The sequence below is a fragment of the Arachis ipaensis genome, chromosome B10 (assembly GCF_059453495.1).
Source record: "Arachis ipaensis isolate K30076 ecotype BB chromosome B10, ASM5945349v1, whole genome shotgun sequence".
NCBI classification, from domain to species: Eukaryota; Viridiplantae; Streptophyta; class Magnoliopsida; order Fabales; family Fabaceae; genus Arachis; species Arachis ipaensis.
The window spans coordinates 43947825-43972239 of record NC_142435.1 but is presented as its reverse complement, the minus strand read 5'-3'; the positions used below and the strand labels follow the sequence as shown (position 1 = coordinate 43972239).

The following is a 24415-nucleotide window of genomic DNA, read 5'->3' as shown; positions in this document are numbered from 1 at the left end:
TTCTCTCAGCGCAGCAACCCTTTCCCCAAACCCTAACATTTATCAGCTTCAGACAAAAGAAAAGAAAGAAAGAAAGAAAAAAAGAAAGGAAGAGGGAAAGAAGGAAAGGGGGAGAAAGAAAGGGAGATATGGAGGTGAGGGAGCACCGGTGGAGGGGTGCCAGAGCTGGTGGACCGTGCCGTCGCGTCGCCTTGGCCGTCGCCGAGGAGCAGAGACGCGAGCAGGGGAGAAGCCGCCGCAGCCGCGTCATTGTCGCGCATCAGAGGAGGAGGAGAGCGACGGGGAGAAGAGGAAGGCGTCACCACCGTGTGTGCCGTCACCTCCAGCCCGCGTCGTCGCCGTTCATGCTGGCGCAGCCACCGTCGGAGTCTCGAACAGAGGATGCGCGATAGGGGACCGTCGCGGAACTGCCATCGTCGCTGCATTGCTGGGTTTGCCGTCGTTACGCCCGCGCTGCTGCTGCGTTGCCAGAGCGCTTCGCCGCCACTGCTGCCACCGGAAACCACCTTTGAAGCTTGTGTCTGTTGGTAAGCTTTAACCCTGCCTCAGCTTCTATATCCGTTAAGTTCTCCATTACCATGAGAGTTATTGCTGAGGCTATTTGTGCTAGGAGTTTATCGCGAGTTATCGCCGCCAGATCCGCCACCGCCGAATCTCACCACCGCTGCTGGAGCCTCTGGCCGTCGGGACCGCCATTCTTACCACCACTGATGAAGCTCACCGGAGTTGCTCGAAGGTTATTGTTGCTCTATTTGGTTCTGTTAGATGGTACGCTGATGCGGGTGTGGTTGCCGAAAACTCCCGCCGGAACCCCTGTCTTCTTGTAAAGCATTTTGTTTCCGAAATCCCTTGAAATCAATGTTCTGTTATAATCTGTTAGAGATTCTGAGATGTTGATACCGTAGGTTTGAGTTCCGGTATTTGCGCGTCGAAATTAAGGTTGTTGTTGAGCCATCGGAGCTTCTGGTAGCCGCCGTCACTAGAGGTAGTTGCTGAAGCTGCCACCTGATCGGTTCAGAGGGTCGCTGCTGCTTTGTTTCTCGTGGTGAGATTATTTGGTTCTGTTTCAATTTATCGTAATATTCCATTACTAATTTTGTTCTAATTCCGCTCAATATCAATTTCGCCTTAAATTCCAATTTATGTCAGAAAAGTATTGTTGCTGCAATTCTTGATACCGCTGTTGATATTGCCTGAAAATAAACAAGGTTGCTGTCGCTGCTGTAAAAATTGAAAATTAACAAAAGAGGAATTGATGCGTCTAACTACTGAGCTTGGACTAAATTGAGGTAGGAGTTTTTCTTAAAATTTATTTTATATTACAGAATTGTTATAAATAGATATTGATGCAAAAAATATACTTCTGTGATTATGTTTGTCTTGAGGGTGTGGTTGCTTGCTAGACTGAATTATTGGTTGCTTGATTGCTTGAGTGGTGTACGGTTGTTGATAAGAAATTGGTTTGAAAAGTTATTTACTTGGTTATTATGAAAAGTGAATTTTCTTGGTTTTGGAGTTAATTCGGTAATGTAAATGAAATCGACTTTGGAAATAATTTGAGATATGAAAATAAATTAATTCTGGAAACGGTTTGATTTTGAGTTAGTCTGATTTTATAAATGATTTAATATTTGAGCTGGTTTGATTTTAAAAAGAGATTTATTATTGGAATTGGTTCGATTTGAAAATAATTTGATATTGGAACTGGTTGAATTTTGGAAAATGATTGAGATTTGGAAATGGTTGAGAAAAGGTTTGAGGAATGTTTGGATGGGACCCGAAAAGGGTGACAGAGTCCGAGTTTTAGAGGAGATGCTGCCGAAATTTTATAAAATTGGAAGTTTCGTTTGAAGTAATTATTTAAAAAGATTTGGTTTTAAACATTATAAGTTTTAAGATTGATTTATTTAGAAAATAAAGAATTATGTTTTGAATTGGGATTGTTGACGAACGAAATGGAAAGAAGGATGATGAGGATTGACTTTGAAATACGATTTTTGAATGAATTTAGAAATAAGATATGGATTGACAAATGATGATGACATTGAGAATGACTTAGATATTGATGAATGTTGAAAGAATTATTCATATGGCTTATGAATTTGAATTATTTGAGACACGAATATCCCTGGGTAGACGTAGTGGCTTGCCACCACTTGCTTTTGGTTAAGACTCAATACTCTGTTGACCCTACGACGTAAGGGTGACCGGGCACTTATAAATTCCCGGGAATGGTACCCCCATTAAGCGATTTGAAATATATATGAGAAAAAGCTATGCATAGACTCATGGGATGAGCGTCGGGGGACAGTCCAAGGGTTTAGCAAACCGGACTTGTCGGGTTGGCTGTATAACCAACAGATGAGCTCATTAGCCATAGGATAGGCATGCATCATATGCATTTGTATGCTTTGCTTGGGGTTGAATTTGTTTTGGTTTGCCTAATTGTTAAACTGTTATTAACTGCTACCTGAACTATTTGCTGTAACTGCTACCTAAACCTGTGCTTTCCTTGTCTGTTTTGCCTGTGTTTGTCCTGGTGTGCTACTTTTGAGAATGAGCTATGGTGTTGAATTGATGATTGTATTGATTGATTGCGTGGTTGGTTTCTGATTAAGATTTTCTTATAAAAAAAAGAAAGGTTTTGAATTTCTAGATATTTAAATATTGATTTTCGAAAAGGGTTTTTGGATGACTAGTTGTTGGTTTTTAAAAGATTCAAAGGACGAATAATAATCACTGAGCTTAAAAATAGATTTCTCTTTATATATCTTATTATGACAATTCTGAAACTCTGTGGTGAGACTGTGTGGTTAGGTTCTCACTCCCCTACAGGTTTATCTTTTCAGGAGACGGATGAAAAAGCTCACGAAGGGTTGTATTGCATTTCGCTTAGTCGATAATGCTGTTTAGTTTTTATTTATTTACCCATCGCCATCAATATTATATTATGTAAGAGGGATAGGAGTTGTATGAGTTGTATATATATAATATGTATAAGTTACTTGAGTAAGAAGTTTTGTACATGTATATGCTTGTTTTGTTTTATTTAAAAAGTATTCTTTTTCCGGTTTTCAAAAAGAACAGTGATATGATATCGAGTCAAAGGCTCCTACTTTATTATTAAATATATGAAGTCATCGTAATACTTCTTTCTATCAGAGTAGCGCAACCGGAAGTGTGACATTCTGTTAGTGAGGGTGTCACATTATGGTATCAGAGCAGTTCATCCTGATTAGAGCCTTGGGGATGGACTGACCATGCCTCATTGCATTCTCTGAGTGTCTGTCATGTTATAGGTCTTGTCCAAGTAACAAGAATTAGAGTTTTATGCACATGACTGCCTATTAATTAACACTATTAGCTTACCGTTGCATATATGTTGATGTTAAGTCTGGCCAACTTAATGTTGATGGCTTATGTGAACGGGAAAGTTAATAAGTTATTATAGGCGAATTGGAATTGATAAGTAATAGGTAACGCTTATCGCGCGGCTTGGGGACATCAGGAGTTAATTCTCGAGGATATTCTTTTATGTGTCTTGAAAATTCTATTGATGACTTGTAACTTGTTCTTTCATAGTGTGCCTTGAAAATCCTTATTTGAGAGTTCTTTTTGAAAAGTAGTTTGATTATTTCTCAACCTTATCTCTTGTTGAAATGTATTCTCATTTAATCCTAACTGCCTATGTTTACTTAAATTTCTTGGAGGATTTGTTTGTGTCTGCTCAAACTCTTTGATTCATATATTCTTTTATGTAATCTTGAAATTGTTTAATGCATCAAAAAGGTCTTTGAAATCTTTAAGAAATTACTATTGATTGGGTTGTTCTTCTTTAAAAATTTTGTATTTCTTTGGATTAGCTGAGAACTTATTCGATTTGTCATGTCTTGTGAATTCTGTTCGAGTTCCTTGATTTAAGTTTCTTTCTCAAAACGCGAGTGGGTTTCCTTCCTTACATCTCTCAATCTTCTTGAATATTTTTATGAGACTGTGATTTCAAAAAAAATACACTTGGAATTTTAGTTTTAAACTTTTTAAAAGAGATTTTCTATTCTCTTGGAAGAAATTTCAACTCAATCCTCCCTTATTTGATTGTACCTATAATCATTCTTTAAATTTGATAAAGATGTTTTGAATTTGGCATGTCTTTATTTATATGTATTTTTGAAACCATACCTCAAATTTTCCTTTTTAAACAAAATTTGAAATTCTTTTCAATTTTACCGTGATTTCACTATATATACTCCTAATTGGCTAAATGCTTGAGTACCTTTTGAGATTTTTGAGGAATTACTTTTGGTCCTTAGTCCAATTAAATTTCATCTTTCAAATTTCACATATTTTTTCTTTACCTTAGAAATAGTTTTGGCGAAAAACAACTTGATTTCCTACCAACCTCACTTTGTTTTTTTTGCAAGTTCTTAATTGATTATGTAAAGTATCTTTCAAGGTTTTCAAGAAAATATTTCATCCTTATCCTAGCTAATTTTCATTTCACAAATCTTGCATAATTTAGTTCGACTTGAATTTGTTTTAACATGACGTAATATTTACGTTTTTTATGATTCTCTTGAATTTTGTAAAACAATTGCCCTATTCTCCTCTATGGTTTCTATTGGAGTTCTTTGAAATCAAAATTCTTTCCTATTTGCATTTTGATTCTTCCTTCCGGCATAGTTCATGACTTTTGACCATTCTTATTTGTTAATGATTTGAACCATTCCTTCATATTCTTGTGAACCCTGTGCTCCTCTAATTTGGTTTTAGTTTATTTTGATCTAATTTACACTACCCTTTTCTTGTTTCCTTTGGAGTTCCTAAATTCAATATTTCTTGTTAAGATACGAAATAACTCTTTTTGAAACGTTTTCTCGTGCTTGTACATTATTGTTTAGTTGTAATCCTACGCCTCCTTCCGAATTCATGTGAATCTTATCTTTGTCGCTTATTCTTCTCTTACTGAGATTTGTATCTCTTTGAACATACTTGCACTTTTCTCTTTGAAAATTGTTTTGGTATGACACGGATCCTTGAATCTTTGAAAATGTTAAGTTGTCCTTCTAATTAAGTGGTATAGGCCTAAGTGTTCTAATCGTGCCGTGTAAATTGACATGTCATTGGTTTTTTTTCTTTGCTTCACGATCTGTACCTTATGCATATCTTAATCTGTTTACATTTTCGACTATGTTAAAACTCTTGCAACATGATTCTTGATCTTATGTTCCTCCACGAACTATGAACCTTTGTGATAATTTGAAGTTGGTTTGCTGTATGTGATGCGTTACTAGTGGTTTCGATCATTTCTCATCTGTAAAATCTCATACTTCTTCGACTCAGCTTAAATCTGTTTAAAACTAATGCACTATTTTTCTTCTTTTTGATCCTATCAAATTTCACTGTTTCAAGCGATTTCTTCGAAGTTGCCAAATGATTCCTTTCCGACAATCTTCATTGCTTGTACATCCTTGTTTACTTGCAATTTAATTCATTCTTCCAAATTCTTATGAGTACTGTCTTTGTTGCTTGTCCTTCCTTTCTAAAATCTCGTGACCTTCTGAGTGAACTCGAGATATGTGTTAGTATCACGTGCGATCTTAGACATGGCAAGTAATACATTAGTTCTTAGGACATAGTGCAAAAGATAAAGCTTGTAAGTGTGCGATGCCACAAGATGTTATGGAGCTCTGTTTTACGCAAAATGGTTTTGTTGATGTTGGACTTGTGACCAATAGAGAGTTTGCAAAATCTTGATGAGGTTGAGAATTTTAAGTTGGGAGTTTTGACGATGAATTATGTTAAAGTGTGGGAAGTTGAAACCTTAAAGCTTGATATGAAAACTAGTTATCACCACGGAATGTGTCAGAGGTGCGCAGCAGAATGGAATCATGAGAGTATGAAGTAAGAATATTCTTGGGAAGTTATAAGTAAGTTGGGAAGCGCCTAATGATTGATTAGTTAAGGGAACAAGAGTGTTGGCTTGTCGATTGCATTGTTTATGCAAATACCTATCTTGAAAATTTGCATCTTAATGTGTTTCAAATTTTGATAAAGTATTGATATCATGTAACCCCTTTTCTTTTGAGCCTATATATCTTATAACTTCTGCTTTACACCATGCTTTTTCTTTATTTCTAAGCCTTATGGTTTATCTGCTAATTGAAAATTTATATATATGCCAAGACTTTTGCTTTTCTAAAATATTCAAAAGTAAAGTATCAAAACTATGAAATATCTTATGTATTATATTACTTAAATTTTTTAGGACGAAAATTTTTATAAGGTGGAATGGATGTAAGACCTAGAATTTTTAAATAAATCTTATTATGAGTTAATTTCAGTTTACTTATTTATTAGAAATTTTATTTTCAGAAATTATTTTATTAAAGCTAATTAAATCAGGTTTTGATAATTAATTAAAATTTTACCTAATTTTATAATTATTGAATTATTTTCTATATTTAAATTACAAAATTAGTATTTACGAAATGACAAGAATTTTTATGTGATTTAATTCAAATAATTGATATTTTTATGATTTAATACTTCAAGTTTTAGGAATAAAGAAAATTAATATTATTATCTTATAAATTCCATTAAAGAATTTGGTTTCACACCAATTAGTATTTTAATACAACAAATAATATTTTAAAATAATTTTGAAGATTAAATTAGATTTCAAATTAACACTCTATACCCTAATTTGATTAAAAATTAACCAAATCCAAATTAAACCCAAAAACCCCCAATTTTATACACAAACCCTAACCCACCCTCACTCTTCTCTCAGCGTAGCAACCTTTTCCCCAAACCCTAACATTTATCAGCTTCAAACAAAAGAAAAGTAAAAAGAAAAAAAAGGAAGGAAGAGGGAAAAAAGGAAAGAGGTAGGAAGAAAGGGAGATCTGAGGGTGAGGGAGCGCCGGTGGAGGGGCGCCGGAGATGGTGGACCGCGCCGTCGCGTCGCCTTGGCCGTCGTCGAGGAGCAGAGACGCGAGGAGGGGAGAAGCCGCCATAGCCACGTCGTCGTCGCGCATCAGAGGAGGAGGGGAGCGACGGGGAGAAGAGGAAGGCGTCGCCACCATGCGCGCCGTCACCTTCAGCACGTGTCGTCGCCATTCATACTTGTGCGGCCTCCGTCGGAGTAGCGAACAGAGGACGCGCGATAGGGAACCATCGCGGAGCTACCGTCGTCGCCGCGTTGCTGGGTTCGCCGTCGTTACGTCCGCGCTACTGCTGCGTCGTCGGAGCTCTTCGCCGCCACTGCTGCCACTGAAAACCGCCTTTGAAGCCTGAGTCTGTTGGTAAGCTCTAACCCTGCCTCAACTTTTATATTTGTTAAGTTCTCCATTACCATGAGAGTTACTGCTGACGTTGTTTGTGTTAGGAGTTTTTGATGCTTGGTTTCTTGTACGGAATAGAATTTCACAAATAAATTCTTGTCGCAAGTATAGTTCTACACCGACAAAGAATCCTCACAAGCAAAAATTTTGGTTGTCACATGTACAAGCCCCAAATAAGAATTAACCAGAGTATTTGGACTCCAGGTCGTCTCACAAGGAATTGCAATGAAGTGAATGATTATTGGCTATGAAGGAACAAAGGGGGTATGATTGGTAAAGGGGCAAGGAAGTAAATGGACAAGAAGAGTAAATCAAGCAAGTAACTAAAGAAAGCAAGTAATAAAGGGAGACATTCATGGCAAAGATTGAGAATATAGGCTTTCTATCCTAGTCATACAATGATTAATTCACCCTATTTAGTCAACTCCAACAAATGGAAGAAGGTATCATGTTATCTTCACATAGGGAGAATGTCAAACAAGACTAATTAATCATATCACAATGATAAACAAGAACTTATCTTATTACGTCATCCCCGATGACGGAGGAAGATATCATGTTATCCTCATACTCGGAGAAAGTCTAATAAGACTAGCTAATCTCAATCCAAAAGTCCTAATCACCTACTAATTGAATTAGCAAGAGATTAGAGTCAATGGAAATCATACTAGCTAACAACTCTAGATCACCAACATAAGTTGGGTTTTCATGACTCAAGATTGCCTAATTACTCTTTTCAAGCCAAGAATGCTCAAAATCTACTCTAACATCCAACCAAGAATTTTGTCAAACACTTGGAAGGCATAAAAAGAAAGCATAATAAATGACAAGAAATAGTAAAATCTACCAACTACAAATTTCAAGGAGACAAGATCAACAACTCAAATTCACAATAAAAGACGTCAAACATCAATTACATTAACAGAAAATCCAAATCTAACAAGTGTTCATCAATCCTAAACAAAGAGGCATGAAAAGGAAAATTAACAAGAGGGAACAAGAAGATTACATCACTAGAGCATGAAAATGTAGAAGAAACAAAATAAAAGCAAGGAATTAAACATGGATCTATGATGCAATTAATCCAAGGAACCCTAATTCTAGAGAGAAGAGTGAGCTTTTCTCTCTAGAAACTAAGCTACATCATGCAAAAACTTCAAACAATTACTCCCCCTTTGCCCAATCTTGAATTTTGCATGAAATAGCATCAGAAATGAGTTGGATTGGGCCCAAATGAGCTAGAAATCGCCCCCAACGAGTTGCTTAAAGTGGACCCACGCTGCTCCATCGGCACACACACATACAGTGCACGTGCGCGTCTCTAGACATTAGGCAACTATGGCAAATTTTATATCATTTTGAAACCCCAGATGTTAGCTTTCCAATGCAACTAAAACCGTTTTATTTGGACCTCTGTAGCTCAAGTTATGGTCAATTGAGTGCGAAGAGGTCAGGTTTGACAGCTTTACGGTTCCTTCATTTCTTCATGAGTTCTACCACTTTGCATGCTTCTCTCCTCACTTCTTCCATCCAATACTTGCCTTATGAACCTGAAATCACTCAACAAACAAATAAAGGCATCGAATGGAATTAAAGTGAATTGAATTTAGCTATTTTAAGGCCTAAAAAGCATGTTTTCACATTTAAGCACAAATCAAGGGAGAATTGCAAAATCATGCTATTTCATTGAATAAATGTGGGAAAAGGTGATAAAATCTCCCAAATTAAGCACAAGATAAACTACAAAATTGGGGTTTATCAAATCTTCCCACACTTAAACTAAGCATGTCCTCATGCTAAAATCAAGAAAGAAGCAAAGGGCATCAACATTTATTCAATGCAAACTAACTACATGCAACCTATCTATATGTAATCTATATACATGAATGCATCTACTTGGTCAAAATAAGTCAACTTCCAAGAATACATATATAAGTATAAAGGATAAAGCCATAGCAGTCAAATCAAACCAACAATTGAATTGAATTATTAAAAAAATTTTACAACTTGCAAGAAAAGAGATGATCATGGGTGGAAACATGTAATTGAGCAATCAAACCCTCACCGGATGTGTATCCGCTCTAGTCACTCAAGTGTATGGGGTTGATTCACTCAATTCTCCCCTAATCATGTTTTCCAAGATTTGTTTTTCATCTAACAATCAACAATTATTTCATGCATGCATACAAATATCATGAGAACTTCCCATAGGTTGTAATGGGGTTAGGGTCAAGGTAGGATGCATATGGTCAAGTGAGCTTGAAATTTGAATCTTTGATTAACCTAAACTTCCCACCTAACCTATGACAACCTATACAATTCTAAGCTAACCTAACTATCCATTCTTCACTTTTTCACACACTCATGCATTCTCTTTCGATCACCACATATATGCATTGATTTTTATTGAACCTTGACTTTGGGGCATTTTTGTCCCCTTCTTATTGCTTTCCTTTCTTTCTTTTTTTCTATATTTTTTTTCTTTTTTGTATGTATATATTTTTTTCTTTTATTATATATATATATATATATATATATTTTTTTTTTCAAACTAAAATATATACAAGAACATCAATGCATATGGTTTACATATGATTAATACATGAGTATGTACCCAATTCCCAAAATTTTTAACAAAAATACAAAAATACCTTTTTATTCCCTCCCAATGTTTCCAACTCTCCCAAAATCAAATAATAAACACTCTCACTAGTCTAAGCTAATCAAAGATCCAAATTAAGGACATTTATTGTTTTTCACTTAGGCTTGTAATGTGCTACAATTAAGAACAAATGGGTTAAGCATAGGCTCAAAATTTGTTAACAATGGAAGATAAAAGGATAGGCTATTTGGGTAAGTGAGCTAATTGAACAATGGCCTCAATCATATAAATGCATGTATACACAAAATAATGGACATAAAAAATCAAACAGATGAAGGATTACAATCATAGGAAGAGAATAATGCACACAAGAAGGAAAGTAAGTGGTTATGTATGATGTAACCACACAATTAAGGCTCAAAACTTACATGCTTGTGTTCTTAGCTCAAAAATCATGTTCCACAAAGTATATAATTCAAGCAAGTTCTAAAAAAATTTTTTTTATATCAATTGGGGTGCCCTATAGATAAAATCCTTGGAAAATATCATGATTTTGACTAAGCTTAATATATACATATGCAAAATAAGAAAATGCAACTAAGGATCCTAAAATAAAATGCAAAAGTGTTGGGATTAGAAACTTGTCACCCAAAAACGCCGAATGGTCGGACGACCTCTCCACACTTAAAAGTTTGCACCATCCTCGGTGCACTCAAAGATGAGCAGGGGGTACGGCGACTTTCCGAGTTGCCACCTTCATCTGATAGGTCAACCGGTGCTGCGTGTTCTTCCTTCCGCTTCTATTTTTGCTTGTGGTGCATCAATCATGAAAAACAAAATAAACACCATAAGATGAGAAAATACAATAGCAATGAAGCGTGAATTGTTGGAATGAGGTAAGAACCACTAGAATGGAGTGAGTGAATTAGTGTGACATTGATGAAAAATAGGTGTGTGGCTTCTAAAATTGTGCGTGGTTTAGAACGCACACACTAGTACAAAAAGTTATGTCACAATTATACTAAAGAAAGCATACACTTCGCTCATTCTAGTGTGCTTGAGATACTTTGAAAGACTTGTAGGTTAAGGCAACCGAACAAGTAGTGAAGAAGCATAAAAGTATTCAAGCAAAAATCAAGCGATTGTGAAATTGGATAATGAATGGGCATTGATTGATGTGTAAGTGAACTTAATGAACATAATGGTATATGAAACTTACACCACAATCAATGACACCTATTGAAGTTGTTGTAACACCTAAGTGACATAGAGGTGAAACACATGGCTACTATGGAACTTAGAAAAAGAAATATAAGAGTTAATATCAATTACATAGCAAGCATAGTCCACAAAGCTTGAAAAGCTCAAAAATATGTCACTAGGTAAGCTTTCTATCCAATTTCACACCCACACTCTCAATGCATGAAATAGGTGATACGAACAAAGGGTCAATCATAAACAAGTATCACCTAAAAAAATGCGTTGACAATGTACAATTGCCTAACAATAGATGATGAATGCATGGTGGCCAAAACATGCAATTCAAAGAGTTAAGATGCATAAAGGCAATGTAACATGTACTTGGTATTCAAAATCATTAAACATGAAAAGTTCCGAACCAAGTAACCAAATATAACCTCAACAAAGAATCCAACAATGACAATTAACATCAATGATGTTAAACTAACATCCTATTAGTAATAAGCAGCAGTAAACAGTAAACAAGATTAGTAATCCAACACTTATAATGGAAAACAAAAATTAAACTAACTAACTAACTAAAAGAAATGGTGTTACATGGTGTTTGGTAGTGTTGGATGATGTTTGAAGGGTGGAAAGAAAAGAAGAGAAAAGAGAAGAAGGAAAGAAATGGAAAGAAGAGAAGAAAAGAAGATGGTTGAAACAGGGCAATCCACGCGTGCGCGTCATGTGCGCGTAAGCGTGGATTGATGAAATGGAAGTGACGCGTACGCGTGGCTGACGCATACGCGTGCATGGCAAAGAAGAGAGTCAATGCGTACGCGGAAGGTACGCGTGCGTGTGCCTTGGGCACAAAGTTGGCACACTTCAAGCACAACTCTCGGGTGAATGTATGGACGGGGGGAACTTCCAATCCACGCGTACGCGTGAGTGACGCGGGCGCGTGGATGGTCAAAATTGCTTGGGGCACGCGTACGCGTGAGTGACGCGTACGCATGGGTTGGTGCCCTGTTTTTCAAAAAATTTTCTATGTTTTTGCACCAAACCAAGCATTCTAAACCTCCAAACAACTACCAAAACATCACAAACCTTATTTAACACACTAAACTACCAAACAAACTTAACAAATCAATCAAAACATGAAATTAAACATATTTTACCAATATATACAAAAGAGAAAAATGAAAGGATATTACCATGGTGGGGTGTCTCCCACCTAGCACTTTTGTTTATTGTCCTTAAGTTGGACTTATGGGGAGCTATCCATCAAGGTGGCTTGTGCTTGAATCCATCCTTGAACATCTATCAATGCTTGGACTTCCATTGCGCTTCATCATTCAAAGTTAATAACTCCAAACTTTGATGGAGTTTTTCACAAACCATGGGCTCCCAAAGTTGATTTTCCTTGTGTGATCCGGGATCCCACACTTTATTTTCACACCCATCCTTGAGTTGATCATGGTGATTTCCTCCGGGTGGCAAGAGAGATGAATTCTCATGAAGGCACCAAACTACCCTCCTAGACCCATCCAATTGAGCACTAGTCCAACCTTTGCTCCTTGAAGCTTCAACCATAATGAGCCTAGACTTACAACGCCAACCACTAAACATCCTCCTCTTTCGCTTAATTTCACAAAATGCTCTAAGTTGGCCATCCGTCTCAAGCAAACCAAATTCAAGTGGGATAATAAAGCTAAGAGTTAGAAGTTTTACCCACTCAAATGAAGGATTAGATGACAACCTAGGTAGAGGAGTTCCCAATGATCTTGACAAGGCACGCTCTACTTCCGTCCATCCTCTTCTAGAGGCTTCCACCACTTGGCAAGGTTCTTCAAGTTCTATCTCTTGCCAAGCTTCCTCAAGTTCACATTCTTCTTCACCGAATTCTTCTATCTCTTCCCCATCACTCAAATCATAAATGGGAGGTTTAGTGAAGTCTACCTCCTCATCAATCCCAGGCATAATGGGGAAGGACTCATCATGCTCAAAAGGATCATATGTTGATGCGGAATCATCATAGATAGGAGGGCCTATTACTTGGAACACTTCTTCCAATTCTTTAATCACATTGTGCCTTGGAGGTTGTGCACTCTCCTCCTCAACATCAACTTCAAAATCCATGGAAGAAAGCTCTTCAATTTGTGATTCCTCTATGTACTCAACATATTCTAAGGCGCCAACCACTACTTCCTCTTATTTAATAATATCGACCTCCTCCTCTTGTTGTACTTCTTACTTTAACTCCTCTTCTTCACCTTGGAGCTTCAAGTTCATTCCCTCACTAAGCTCCTTGGCTACTTCTCCATGTTCAACACTAGGAGTGCCTTGATCGCGCAAGCTTAGGCAGGATGAAACTATGTTGCTAACGGCTTCTACCATGATAGCCATCTTAGCTTTTAACTCCTCAAACTTCTTTTCATCCTCCACTTGTCATCTTAAGATATGAGATTCAAGATCTCTTAGTTCTTGCGTGAAGGCTTCATCGGGAGGTGGTGGAAGAGAGGATTCATTGTTTGAGGGAAGGGTATTGTAGTTGGAAGGTGGTTCATACTGGTGAAATTCTTGAGGTGGTGTGTATGGACTTTGTGGTTTATGGGAGTATTGGTGTTGGAATGGTGGTGGTTCTAGATATGGTTCATATGGTGGTTGGTATGGTGGGTATGAATTAAGATCATGTGGAGGTGAATGGTGGTATGAGGCTTGTGAGTATGGTGGAGGGCTATATTGAGGGGTGGATCATATGCATATGATGATTGTGGTTGACAACCACAATGAGGACCATCACACACATTAGATTGGTATGCATCAAGATTTGAATTGTACCCATAAGAAGCCGGAGGAGGTTGTTGCCAAGAAGGTTGTCCATAAGCTTAGGGCTCCTCCCACCTTTGATCTCCAAAGCCTTGATGCAAATCCTCATTAAAGCTTTCATTTCCTACAACATAGTTTAAACCAAACTCATAGCCAAAGTGATGAGAATTCATGGTGATAAGAGAAAATAAAAACAAATTCTAATAAGAAACAAAGAAAACCAAATCCTAAAACTAACGAAGACTAACAAACAAAACCAAAAATCAAGCTATTCACAATATATACAATAGCCAACAACATAGCACCATTGCAACTCCCCGACAATGGCGCCATTTTGATGCTCGGTTTCTTGTACGGTATAGAATTTCACAAATAAATTCTCATCGTAAGTATAGTTCTACACCGACAAAGAATCCTCACATGCAAAAATTTTAGTTGTCACATGTACAAACCCCAAATAAGAATTAACTAGAGTATTTGGAATCTGGGTCGTCTCACAAAGAATTGCAATGAAGTGAATGATTATTGGCTATGAAGGAACAAAAGGGAGTATGATTAATAAAGGGGCAAGGAAGTAAATGGACAAGAATTTAAATGACAAGAAGAGTAAATCAAGCAAGTAACTAAAGAAAGCAAGTAATAAAGGGAGACATTCATGGCAAAGATTGAGAATATAGGCTTTCTATCCTAGTCATAAAATGATTAATTCACCCTATTTAGTCAACTCCAACAAATGGAAGAAGGTATCATGTTATCTTCACATAGGGAGAACGTCAAATAAGACTAATCAATCATATCACAATGATAAACAAGAATTTATCTTATTACGTCATCCCCGATGATGGAGGAAGATATCATATTATCCTCATACTCGGAGAAAGTCTAATAAGACTAGCTAATCTCAATCCAAAAGTCCTAATCACCTACTAATTGAATTAGCAAGAGATTAGAGTCAATGGAAATCATACTAGCTAACAACTCTAGATCACCAACATAAGTTGGGTTTTCATGACTCAAGATTGCCTAATTACTCTTTCCAAGCCAAGAATGCTCAAAATCTACTCTAACATCCAACCAAGCATTTTGTCAAACACTTGGAAGGCATAAAAGGAAAGCATAATAAATGATAAGAAATAGTAAAATCTACCAACTACAAATTACAAGGAGACAAGTTCAACAACTCAAATTCACAATAAAAGACGTCAAACATCAATTACATTAATAGAAAATCCAAATCCAACAAGTGTTCATCAATCCTAAACAAAGAGGCATGAAAAGGAAAATTAACAAGAGGGAACAAGAAGATTACATCACTAGAGCATAAAAATGTAGAAGAAACAAGATGAAAGCAAGGAATAAACATGGATCTATGATGCAATTAATCCTAGGAACCCTAATTCTAGAGAGAAGAGGGAGCTTCTCTCTCTAGAAACTAAGCTACATGATGCAAAAACTTCAAACAATTGCTCCTCCTTTACCCAATCTTGAATTCTGCATGAAATAGCATTAGAAATGAGTTGGATTGGACCAAAAATGAGCTAGAAATCGCCCCCAATGAGTTGCTTAAAGTGGACCCATGCTGCTCCATCGGCGCGCACGCGTACAGTGTGCATGCGCGTCCCTAGACGTTAGGAAACTATGTAAATTTTATATCATTTTGAAGCTCCAGATGTTAGCTTTCCAACACAATTAGAACCGCTTCATTTGGACCTCTGTAGCTCAAGTTATGGTCGATTGAGTGCGAAGAGGTCAGGCTTGACAGCTTTACGGTTCCTTCATTTCTTCATGTGTTCTCCCACTTTGCATGCTTCTCTCCTCACTTCTTCCATCCAATACTTGCCTTATGAACCTGAAATCACTCAACAAACAAATAAAGGCATTGAATAAAATTAAAGTGAATTGAATTTAGCTATTTTAAGGCCTAAAAAGCATGTTTTCACATTTAAGCACAAATCAAGGGAGAATTGCAAAACCATGCTATTTCATTGAATAAATGTGGGAAAAGGTGATAAAATCCCCCAAATTAAGCACAAGATAAACCACAAAATTGGGGTTTATCAGTTTTTCGTGAGTTATCGCCGCCAGATCCGCCGTCGCCGAATCTCACCACCGCTGTTGGAGCCTCTGACCGTCGCGACCGCTGTTCTTACCACCGCTGATGAAGCTCACCGAAGTTGCTCGAAGGTTATTTCCACTCTATGTGGTTCTATTGGAAGCTGCGCTGCTGTGGGTGTGGTTGCCAAAAATTGCCGTCGGAACCCCTGTCTTCTTGGTAAGCATTTTGTTTCCGAAACCCCTTGAAATCAGTGTTCTGTTATAATCTGTTAGAAATTTAATGAGCGAAAATTGTGTATCGGTAAAGAATTTCACAAATAAAATCTCGTTGCAAGTATAGTTCTAAACCAACAAACAATTTCTCAATCAAAAATTTGTTTGTCACAAGTACAAACCCCAATAAAAATAATAACCGAAGTATTCAAACCTCGGGTTGTCTCTCAAGGAATTGCAGGGAAGTGTTCTTGTTATGGTTATGAGATGCATATTTTGGGATTTTGAATAAAGGACATGAGAGATAAATTGCAGGAAAGTAAATGAAACTCAAATGATAAAAAGGTCTTGGCAAGGGTTGATGGTTAAGGATCTTTATCCTTGTTACTAACCACAACATGATAATTGTAAGGATCAATCTCATTAAGTCATCCTCTAACAAGTGAAGGAAAGTCAAATGAGCTATATCAATCCTAATTCATAAGTCCTAGCCACCTCACTAATTAACTTAATGGAAGCTAGAATCAATGGACAGCAATTATCAAGACTTGGACATTAGCAACTCAAGTTCACCTAAGTTACCATCCCAAGCCAAGAACACAAAAATCTACTCTAACATCCTTCCAAGCATTTAATCAAACACTTGGAAGGCATAAAAGGAAAGCAAGATAAGATTGCAAGAAAAGTAAATCTACACTACCAATTGCAAGGAAATTAACAACAACAAATCAAATCAACAATAAAAGAAACCAAACATAAATTGCATTAAAGGGAAATAAAAGGAACAACAGTGCATCAACAACAAAGTAAACAAATACAAAGAGTAAAATAGTAAACTAAGAAAGCAAAGGTAAAGGAATAAGAAATTAGAAAGGAAAAGTAAATCAAAGCATGAATTAAACCTATATCTAAGAAATCCTAATCTACATCTAACCTAATTCTAGAGAGAAGAGAGAGCTTCTCTCTCTAGAAACTAACTAAAGCATAATCAAAACTCAACTATGTGCTCCCCTCCCCCCTTGACTCCTCTTGAATTATGCATGTAATAGGCTTAGAAAATGAGTTGGATCTGGGCCTGGAAAGCTCAGAAATCACCCCCAGCGTTTTCACTTTAATGAGGTCACGTGTGAGCTGTGACGCATACGCATGGGTCACGTGTACGCATCGATTGGCATTTTTACTTCCCACGCGTATGCATCATGTCACGCGTACGCGTCGCCATGCGACTTCACATTCATGCGTGTGCGTCTGTTACACGTCTGTGTCGATGTGTGCACTCCAAATCCTTGATTTTCCATGAGTTCTCCACTTTGCATGCTTTTCTCTTCACTCCTTTGATCCATTCATAGCCTTTTCAACCTGAATTCACTAACAAACATATCAAGGCATCTAGTGGAATCAAAGGTGAATTAAAATTAGCAAATTAAAGCCCAAAAAAGCATGTTTTCACTCTTAAGCACAAATTAGAAGAAATTCATGAAACCATGCTATTTCATTGAATAAATGTGAGAAAAGTTGATAAAAACCACTCAATTCAGCACAAAATGCACCACGAAATAGTGCATCAAGATTCTGAGATGTTGGTACCGTAGGTTTAAGTTATGGTATTTGTGCGTCGAAATTTAGGTTGTTGTTGAACCACCGGAGCTTCTAGTAGCCGCCGTCACTAGAGGTAGTTGCTGGAGCTGCCGCCTGATCGGTTCAGAGATTCCTGTTGCTTTGTTTCTCGTAGTGAGATTATTTGGTTCTGTTTCAATTTATCATAATATTCCATTACTGAATTTATTTTAATTCCACTCAATATCAATTTTGCGTTAAATTCCAATTTATGTCAGAAAAGTGTTGTCGCTGCGATTCTTGATGCTGCTGTTGATATTGCCTGAAAATAAACAAGGTTGTTGTCGCTGCTGTAAAAATTGAAAATAAACAAAAGAGGAATTGATGCGTCTAACTACTAAGCTTTGACTAAATTGAGGTAGGGGTTTTTCTTAAAATTTATTTTATGTTATAGAGTTGTTATAAATAGATATGGATGCAAAAAATATACTTCTGTAATTATGTTTGTCTTGTGGATGTGGTTGTTTGCTAGACTGAATTATTGGTTGCTTGATTGCTTGAGTGGTGTACGGTTGTTGACAAGAAATTGGTTTGAAAAGTTATTTACTTGGTTATTATGAAAAGTGGATTTTCTTGGTTTTGGAGTTAATTCGGTAATGTAAATGAAATCAACTTTGGAAATAATTTGAGATATGAAAATAAATTTATTCTGGAAGTGGTTTGATTTTGAGTTAGTCTGATTTTATAAATGATTTAATATTTGAGCTGGTTTGATTTTAAAAAGAGATTTATTATTAGAATTGGTTCGATTTGAAAATAATTTGATATTGGAACTGGTTGAATTTTGGAAAATGATTGAGATTTGGAAATGGTTGAGAAAGGGTTTGAGGAATGTTTGGATATGTGTTCCGAGGGTTACTTGAAACTGTAGGTCGATCTCGGTCAAGATCTGTAGTGGTGGCTGGAGCTGACGTGTCCGACTTGTTGGACTTGGGTTGCTACTGATCCTTCGTCACCGGAGGGTGGTGGTACCTGCAAGAGACTCCGATGCCTAAGTTAGCATGGGCTTTAAGCAGGTATTTAGTAGAATTAGAGTATGAGTTATACCTGGGTGCTCTAGTGTATTTATAGTAGTGTAGGTTGACTTTTCCAGATAAGATAAGTTAGTTATCTTATCTTATCTTCTGAGTGAAGTAATCTTATCTTCAAGGGGAACCACCTTTATCTTTCTAGGCTTTAGTTGCCTTTAGATTTGGGCTATGTCCCTTTATTTGGGCCTACTTGGGCTCCCTGTAGTGATTTGGCCGAACTCTTTGAGAAGAGGTCGGGAATTCCAGACCTGAAGAGGTCGGTCGACTTGTCTTTTAACCAGCCCCGGTCGTACAGCTCGACCCAGGACCTGAACAGTGTCCCTGCTTGAGCGCGGTCTTCCTTTTGAGGTCGAGCCTTTTTTGGACTTCGATCTCTTTTGGAGAAGCCAAGCTCGAGCATTTTTGTCGATCTCGTTGTGGAACTCCTACTAGTGGCTTGAATGTGGATCGTTTTCCTCTTTTAATTGTTGTGCGTGTTTTTGTTTCCTTGGAAACATGCGAGGGTTTAATGCTTATTAATTCCTTTTGCCGTTCCTTCTTTCCCTCTTTCGCATCTTTACTTTGAATTTCAAAGAGACTTGCTTTCAGTTTCTTCGTCTCCCTCTACTTCGTTATTCACTGCCATTACTCTGGTCCCTCCGTTTCTCTCACGCTCTCGTGTCTTCGTATTTCTCTTCTTGCTGGTGTGGATTTGTCGCCGTTTCTTCCTGATCTTTCCCTTGCGCTCGCTTCTTCTCCATTTACAGGTGGGTATTTTTCTTTTTTATGTTTTTTGATATTCACCTTTTTGTATGCAGAAAGCTGTTGTATGTGGTTTTTACTGATTGTGATTCTTGATTCCTTCGAAGAAGATTGTGTCTTTTTCTTTGGTATTTTGTTTCTGTTTTCCTGATAAAGCTTGTATCTTTACTGTGATTCTTGCACTTTCTTGCTATGACATGTGGTTGATAGTTTTTGCTTCCTTAGGATTATCGCTTGTTCTCGTTTCTTTTCATCTTTACATTCCCTTGTCTCTGGGTTCACTTTGTTTGGCCTGTTGGTAGAGGATGACTGTAGCTTGGCTGTTTTGACGATGATGGGTTTCTTGCTGCTTGTGTAGAGTGATGTTGGTGGAGGTTTTGTATTTTAAGAGATGTTTTAAGGAGATAGACTATTGACTTCTTTCTTTCTAGGTTCTTTCCTTATTACTGCCTCCAAGGGATGCCCCTGGACCTTGGTGGAAGTCCTAGGGTTTCTTTTTACTGCTGTGTCTGACTTCTAACGTTTGTATGTTTTTTGCCCGAGCTATCTCCATATTTGTCCGAGCTGTTTTCTTGAGCTTTTTTATTAGTAATCCATTTTTCCTTTTTTCTCACTGTAGGACTAATTGACCCATGTCTTCTCGCAAAAATATTGTCGAGACGTCCACCAGAGTCCCCGAGGGCATGTCTGACTGGCTGGACTCCCTCGTCTTAATGTGTGTTTCTGTGGTCAATTCTGAGTATTGCGTGCAGCTTAGAAGGCATCATAGGATTTGTAGTAGTAGAGAGCAGGAGAAAAACTACAAGTTGGTAGTGCTTGACCCTGAGGAGAGAGTTTGTTTTCCTTCTCTGACTCTGGGGGAACGTCCCTTCTTTTATGCGTATGATTACTTTTTTAGCCAACTAAACATCACCATTCCTTTTACTTTCTTTGAGACTGACCCATTGTGGTCTTGCAACGTAGCTCCTTCTCAACTTCACCCGAACTTGTGGGGCTTCATAAAGATCTTCCAACTATTGTGTGAAGAACTGGATGTCCGACCTTCTCAAACTCTCTTTCTTTACCTTTTTGTTTTGACGAAGCCTGGGGCAGCTAAGAAGAAGGCTTCCTGGATTTCTTTCCGAGCTGCCCAGGAAAAAAAAGTTTTTTCTATGTACGATGAATCATTTAGGGATTTCAAAAACTATTATTTCAAAGTCTGAGCTGTTGAAGAAGCTCGGCCTTTCTTCTTGGAACAGAATAATGAGCCTGCCTTCCCCTTATGCTGGCAAAAGAATGTTGTAGTGTCTAGGTATACTTGGGAAATGTTGGATGAAGTTGAACAGGCTTTTGTACATGTACTAGAGGAAAATTGAGGAGAGCTCCCCATCTTGACACGAAGAGGTTTTTGGGGGATCCCTCCCTTCTTCGAACTGAATTGGGTAGCTTGCTGATTTCTTTGCTGGCTTTTCTTCTTATTTATTTGTTTGTTTTATCAATCCATCCCTTTTTCATTTGCAATTCTGGTTTTTGCTGTGTTTTCAAAAATGGTAAAGACCACTGATTCTATGAAGGCCTTTGATGAGCGGATAATTTATACCTTTTTTGGCATTATTTTTACATAGTTTTTAGTATGTTTTAGTTACTTTTTATTATATTTTTATTAGTTTTTATTCAAAAATTACATTTCCAGACTTTACTATGAGTTTGTGTGTTTTTCTGTGATTTCAGGTATTTTCTGCCTGAAATTGAGGGACCTGAGCAAAAATCTGATTCAGAGGCTGAAAAAAGACTGCAGATGCTGTTGGATTCTGACCCTCCTACACTCGAAGTGGATTTTTTGGAGCTACAAAAGCCCAATTAGCGCGCTCTCAAATGCGTTGGAAAGTAGACATCCTAAGCTTTTCATTAATATATAATAGTCTATACTTTGACTGAGATTTACAAGATGACCATAGCTTGCTTCAAGCCGACAATCTCCGTGGGATCGACCCTTACTCACGTAAGGTATTACTTGGACGACCTAGTGCACTTGCTGGTTAGTTGTGCGGAGTTGTGAAAAGTGTGAATCACAATTTCGCCCACCAAGTTTTTAGCACCGTTTCCGGAGATTGTTCGAGTTTGGACAACTGACGGTTCATCCTGTTGCTTAGATTGGGTAATTTTATTTTATGTTTAAGTTCTTTTTATTTTTATTTTCAAAAAAAAAAACAAAAAAAAATTTAGTTTTCGAAAAACTAAAAAAAAAATTGTTCTTAAGAGTTTTTAAGAATGAATTCTAGAGTTTCATGAGATATGTTGAATCCTGGCTAGCTGTTAAGCCATGTCTAATCTTTTGGACCGAGGTTTCCACTTATCTTTGCTAGAGCCTTTTGGTTCCCATCAATTTGGATGTTGTATGTAATGCTCTGCTAAAGCTTGGCTGGCCATTTGACCATGTCTAATTCTATTAGACCGAAGCTTTAGACTAACATTACACGAATCCTGGAATTCTTATTAAAAATTTTGAATTTCTTTATTTTCTTTCTCCAAAATAATTTCAAAAAATACAAAAAAAATTAATAAAATCATAAAACCAAAAATATTTTATGTTTGTTGTTTGAGTTTTGTGTCAAATTTTAAGTTTGGTGTCAATTGCATATTTTAATTTCCCTTTAATTTTCGAAAATTCATCATGTGTTCTTTCATGATCTTCAAATTGTTCTTGATGATTTTCCTTGTTTGATCTTTAAATTTTCTTGTTTTGTGTCTTTTCTTGTTTTTCTTGTGCATTTTCGAATTCATAGTGTCTAAACATTAAAAATTTCTAAGTTTGGTGTCTTGTATGTGTTTCTTTTCTTAAAAATTTTCAAAAATATGTTCTTGATGTTCATCATGATCTTCAAAGTGTTCTTGGTGTTCATCTTGACATTCAAAGTGTTCTTGCATGCATTACTTGTTTTGATCTTAAATTTTTATGTTTTGTTTCATTGTGGTGTTTTTCTCTCTCCTCATTAAAAATTCAAAAATAAAAAATAATATCTTTCCCTTATTTTACTCATAAATTTCGAAATTTTGGGTTGACTTAGTAAAAAATTTTAAAATTTAGTTGTTTCTTGTTATTCAAGTCAAAATTTCAATTTAAAAATTCTATCTTTTCAAATCTTTTTCAAAAAATCAAAATCTTTTTTTTATTTCATAATTTTTGAAATCATTGCTAGCATTTAATGTTTTGATTCAAAAATTTCAAGTTGTTACTTGCCTATTAAGAAAGGTTCAATCTTTAAATTCTAGAATCATATCTTTTAGTTTCGTATTAGTCAAGTTATCAAGTTTAATTTTAAAAAAATAAAATCTTTTTATTTTCTTCTTCAATTCTTTTTCAAAATAAATGTCAATCATATCTTTTTCAAAATTTAATTTCAAAATCTTTTCTAACTTCTTATCTTTTCAAAATTGATTTTTCAAATCTTTTTCAATTAACTACTTGACTTTTTGCTTGATTTTAAAAAAGTTTACTATTTCTTATCTTTTCCAAAACCACCCAACTACTTCTCTCTCTCTCTCTCTCTCTCTCTAATTTTTGAAAACCAACTAACAACTTTTTTAAAAATCTTTTTAATTAATTAGTTTATTTAGTTTTCAAATTTATTTTATTTCTTTTAATAATTTTGAATTTTAACTAATATTTAAAATAAAAACAAAAATATTTTTATTCTATTTTAAATTTCGAATACACTCTCCCTCTCATCTCTTTCTATTTATTTTATTTATTTACTAACACTTCTCTTCTACTTATAATTCGAACCCTCTCCCTCTCTCTGTGTTCGAATTCTTCTTCTTCTCCCTTCTTCATTCTATTCTTCTATTCTTCTACTCACATAAAGGAATCTTTATACAGTGACATAGAGGATTTCTCTTCTTTTTTTGTTCTCTTCTTTTTCATATGAGCAGGAACAAGGATAAGAACATTCTTGTTGAAACGGATCCTGAACCTGAAAGGACTCTAAAGAGGAAGCTAAGAGAAGCTAAAGCACAACACTCTGGAGAAGACCTTACAGAAATTTTCGAAAAAAGAAGAAGACATGGCAGCCAAAAATAACAACAATGGTGGAGATGCAAGGAAGGTGCTTGGTGACTTTACTGCACCAACTTCTGACTTCTATGGAAGAAGCATCTCAATTCCTGCAATTGGAGCAAACAATTTTGAGCTTAAGTCTCAATTAGTTTCTCTAATGCAGCAGAATTGCAAGTTTCATGGACTTCTATTGGAAGATCCTCATCAGTTCTTAGCTGAATTCTCGCAAATCTGACACTATTAAGACCAATGGGGTTAATTCTGAGGTCTACAGACTTATGCTTTTTCCCTTTACTGTAAGAGACAGAGCTAGGATATGGTTGGACTCACAACCTAAAGAAAGCCTGAACTCTTGGGAAAAGTTGGTCAATGCCTTCTTGGCCAAATTCTTTCCACCTTAAAAGTTGAGCAAGCTTAGAGTGGAAGTCCAAACCTTCAGACAGAAGGAAGGTGAATCCCTCTATGAAGCTTGGGAAAGATACAAGCAATTGATCAGAAGGTATCCTTTTGACATGCTTTCAGAATGGAGCATCTTATGTATATTTTATGATGGTCTGTCTGAATTGTCCAAGATGTCATTGGACCACTCTGCTGGTGGATCTCTTCATCTAAAGAAGATGCCTGCAGAAGCCCAGGAACTCATTGAGATGGTTGCAAATAACCAGTTCATGTACACTTCTGAAAGAAATCCTGTGAATAATGGGATGACTCAGAAGAAAGGAGTTCTTGTGATTGATACTCTAAATGCAATATTGGCTCAGAATAA

General features: G+C 36.6%; 1 non-coding gene across 1 annotated transcript; it reads right to left on the bottom strand.

Moving 5' to 3' along the window:
* Nucleotides 1-24059: 24059 nt before the first annotated feature.
* On the bottom strand, nucleotides 24060-24167 carry LOC148579863 (small nucleolar RNA R71). Its single transcript, XR_015899219.1, has one exon. It is a non-coding gene; the product is annotated as a small nucleolar RNA R71 (small nucleolar RNA).
* Nucleotides 24168-24415: the final 248 nt, after the last annotated feature.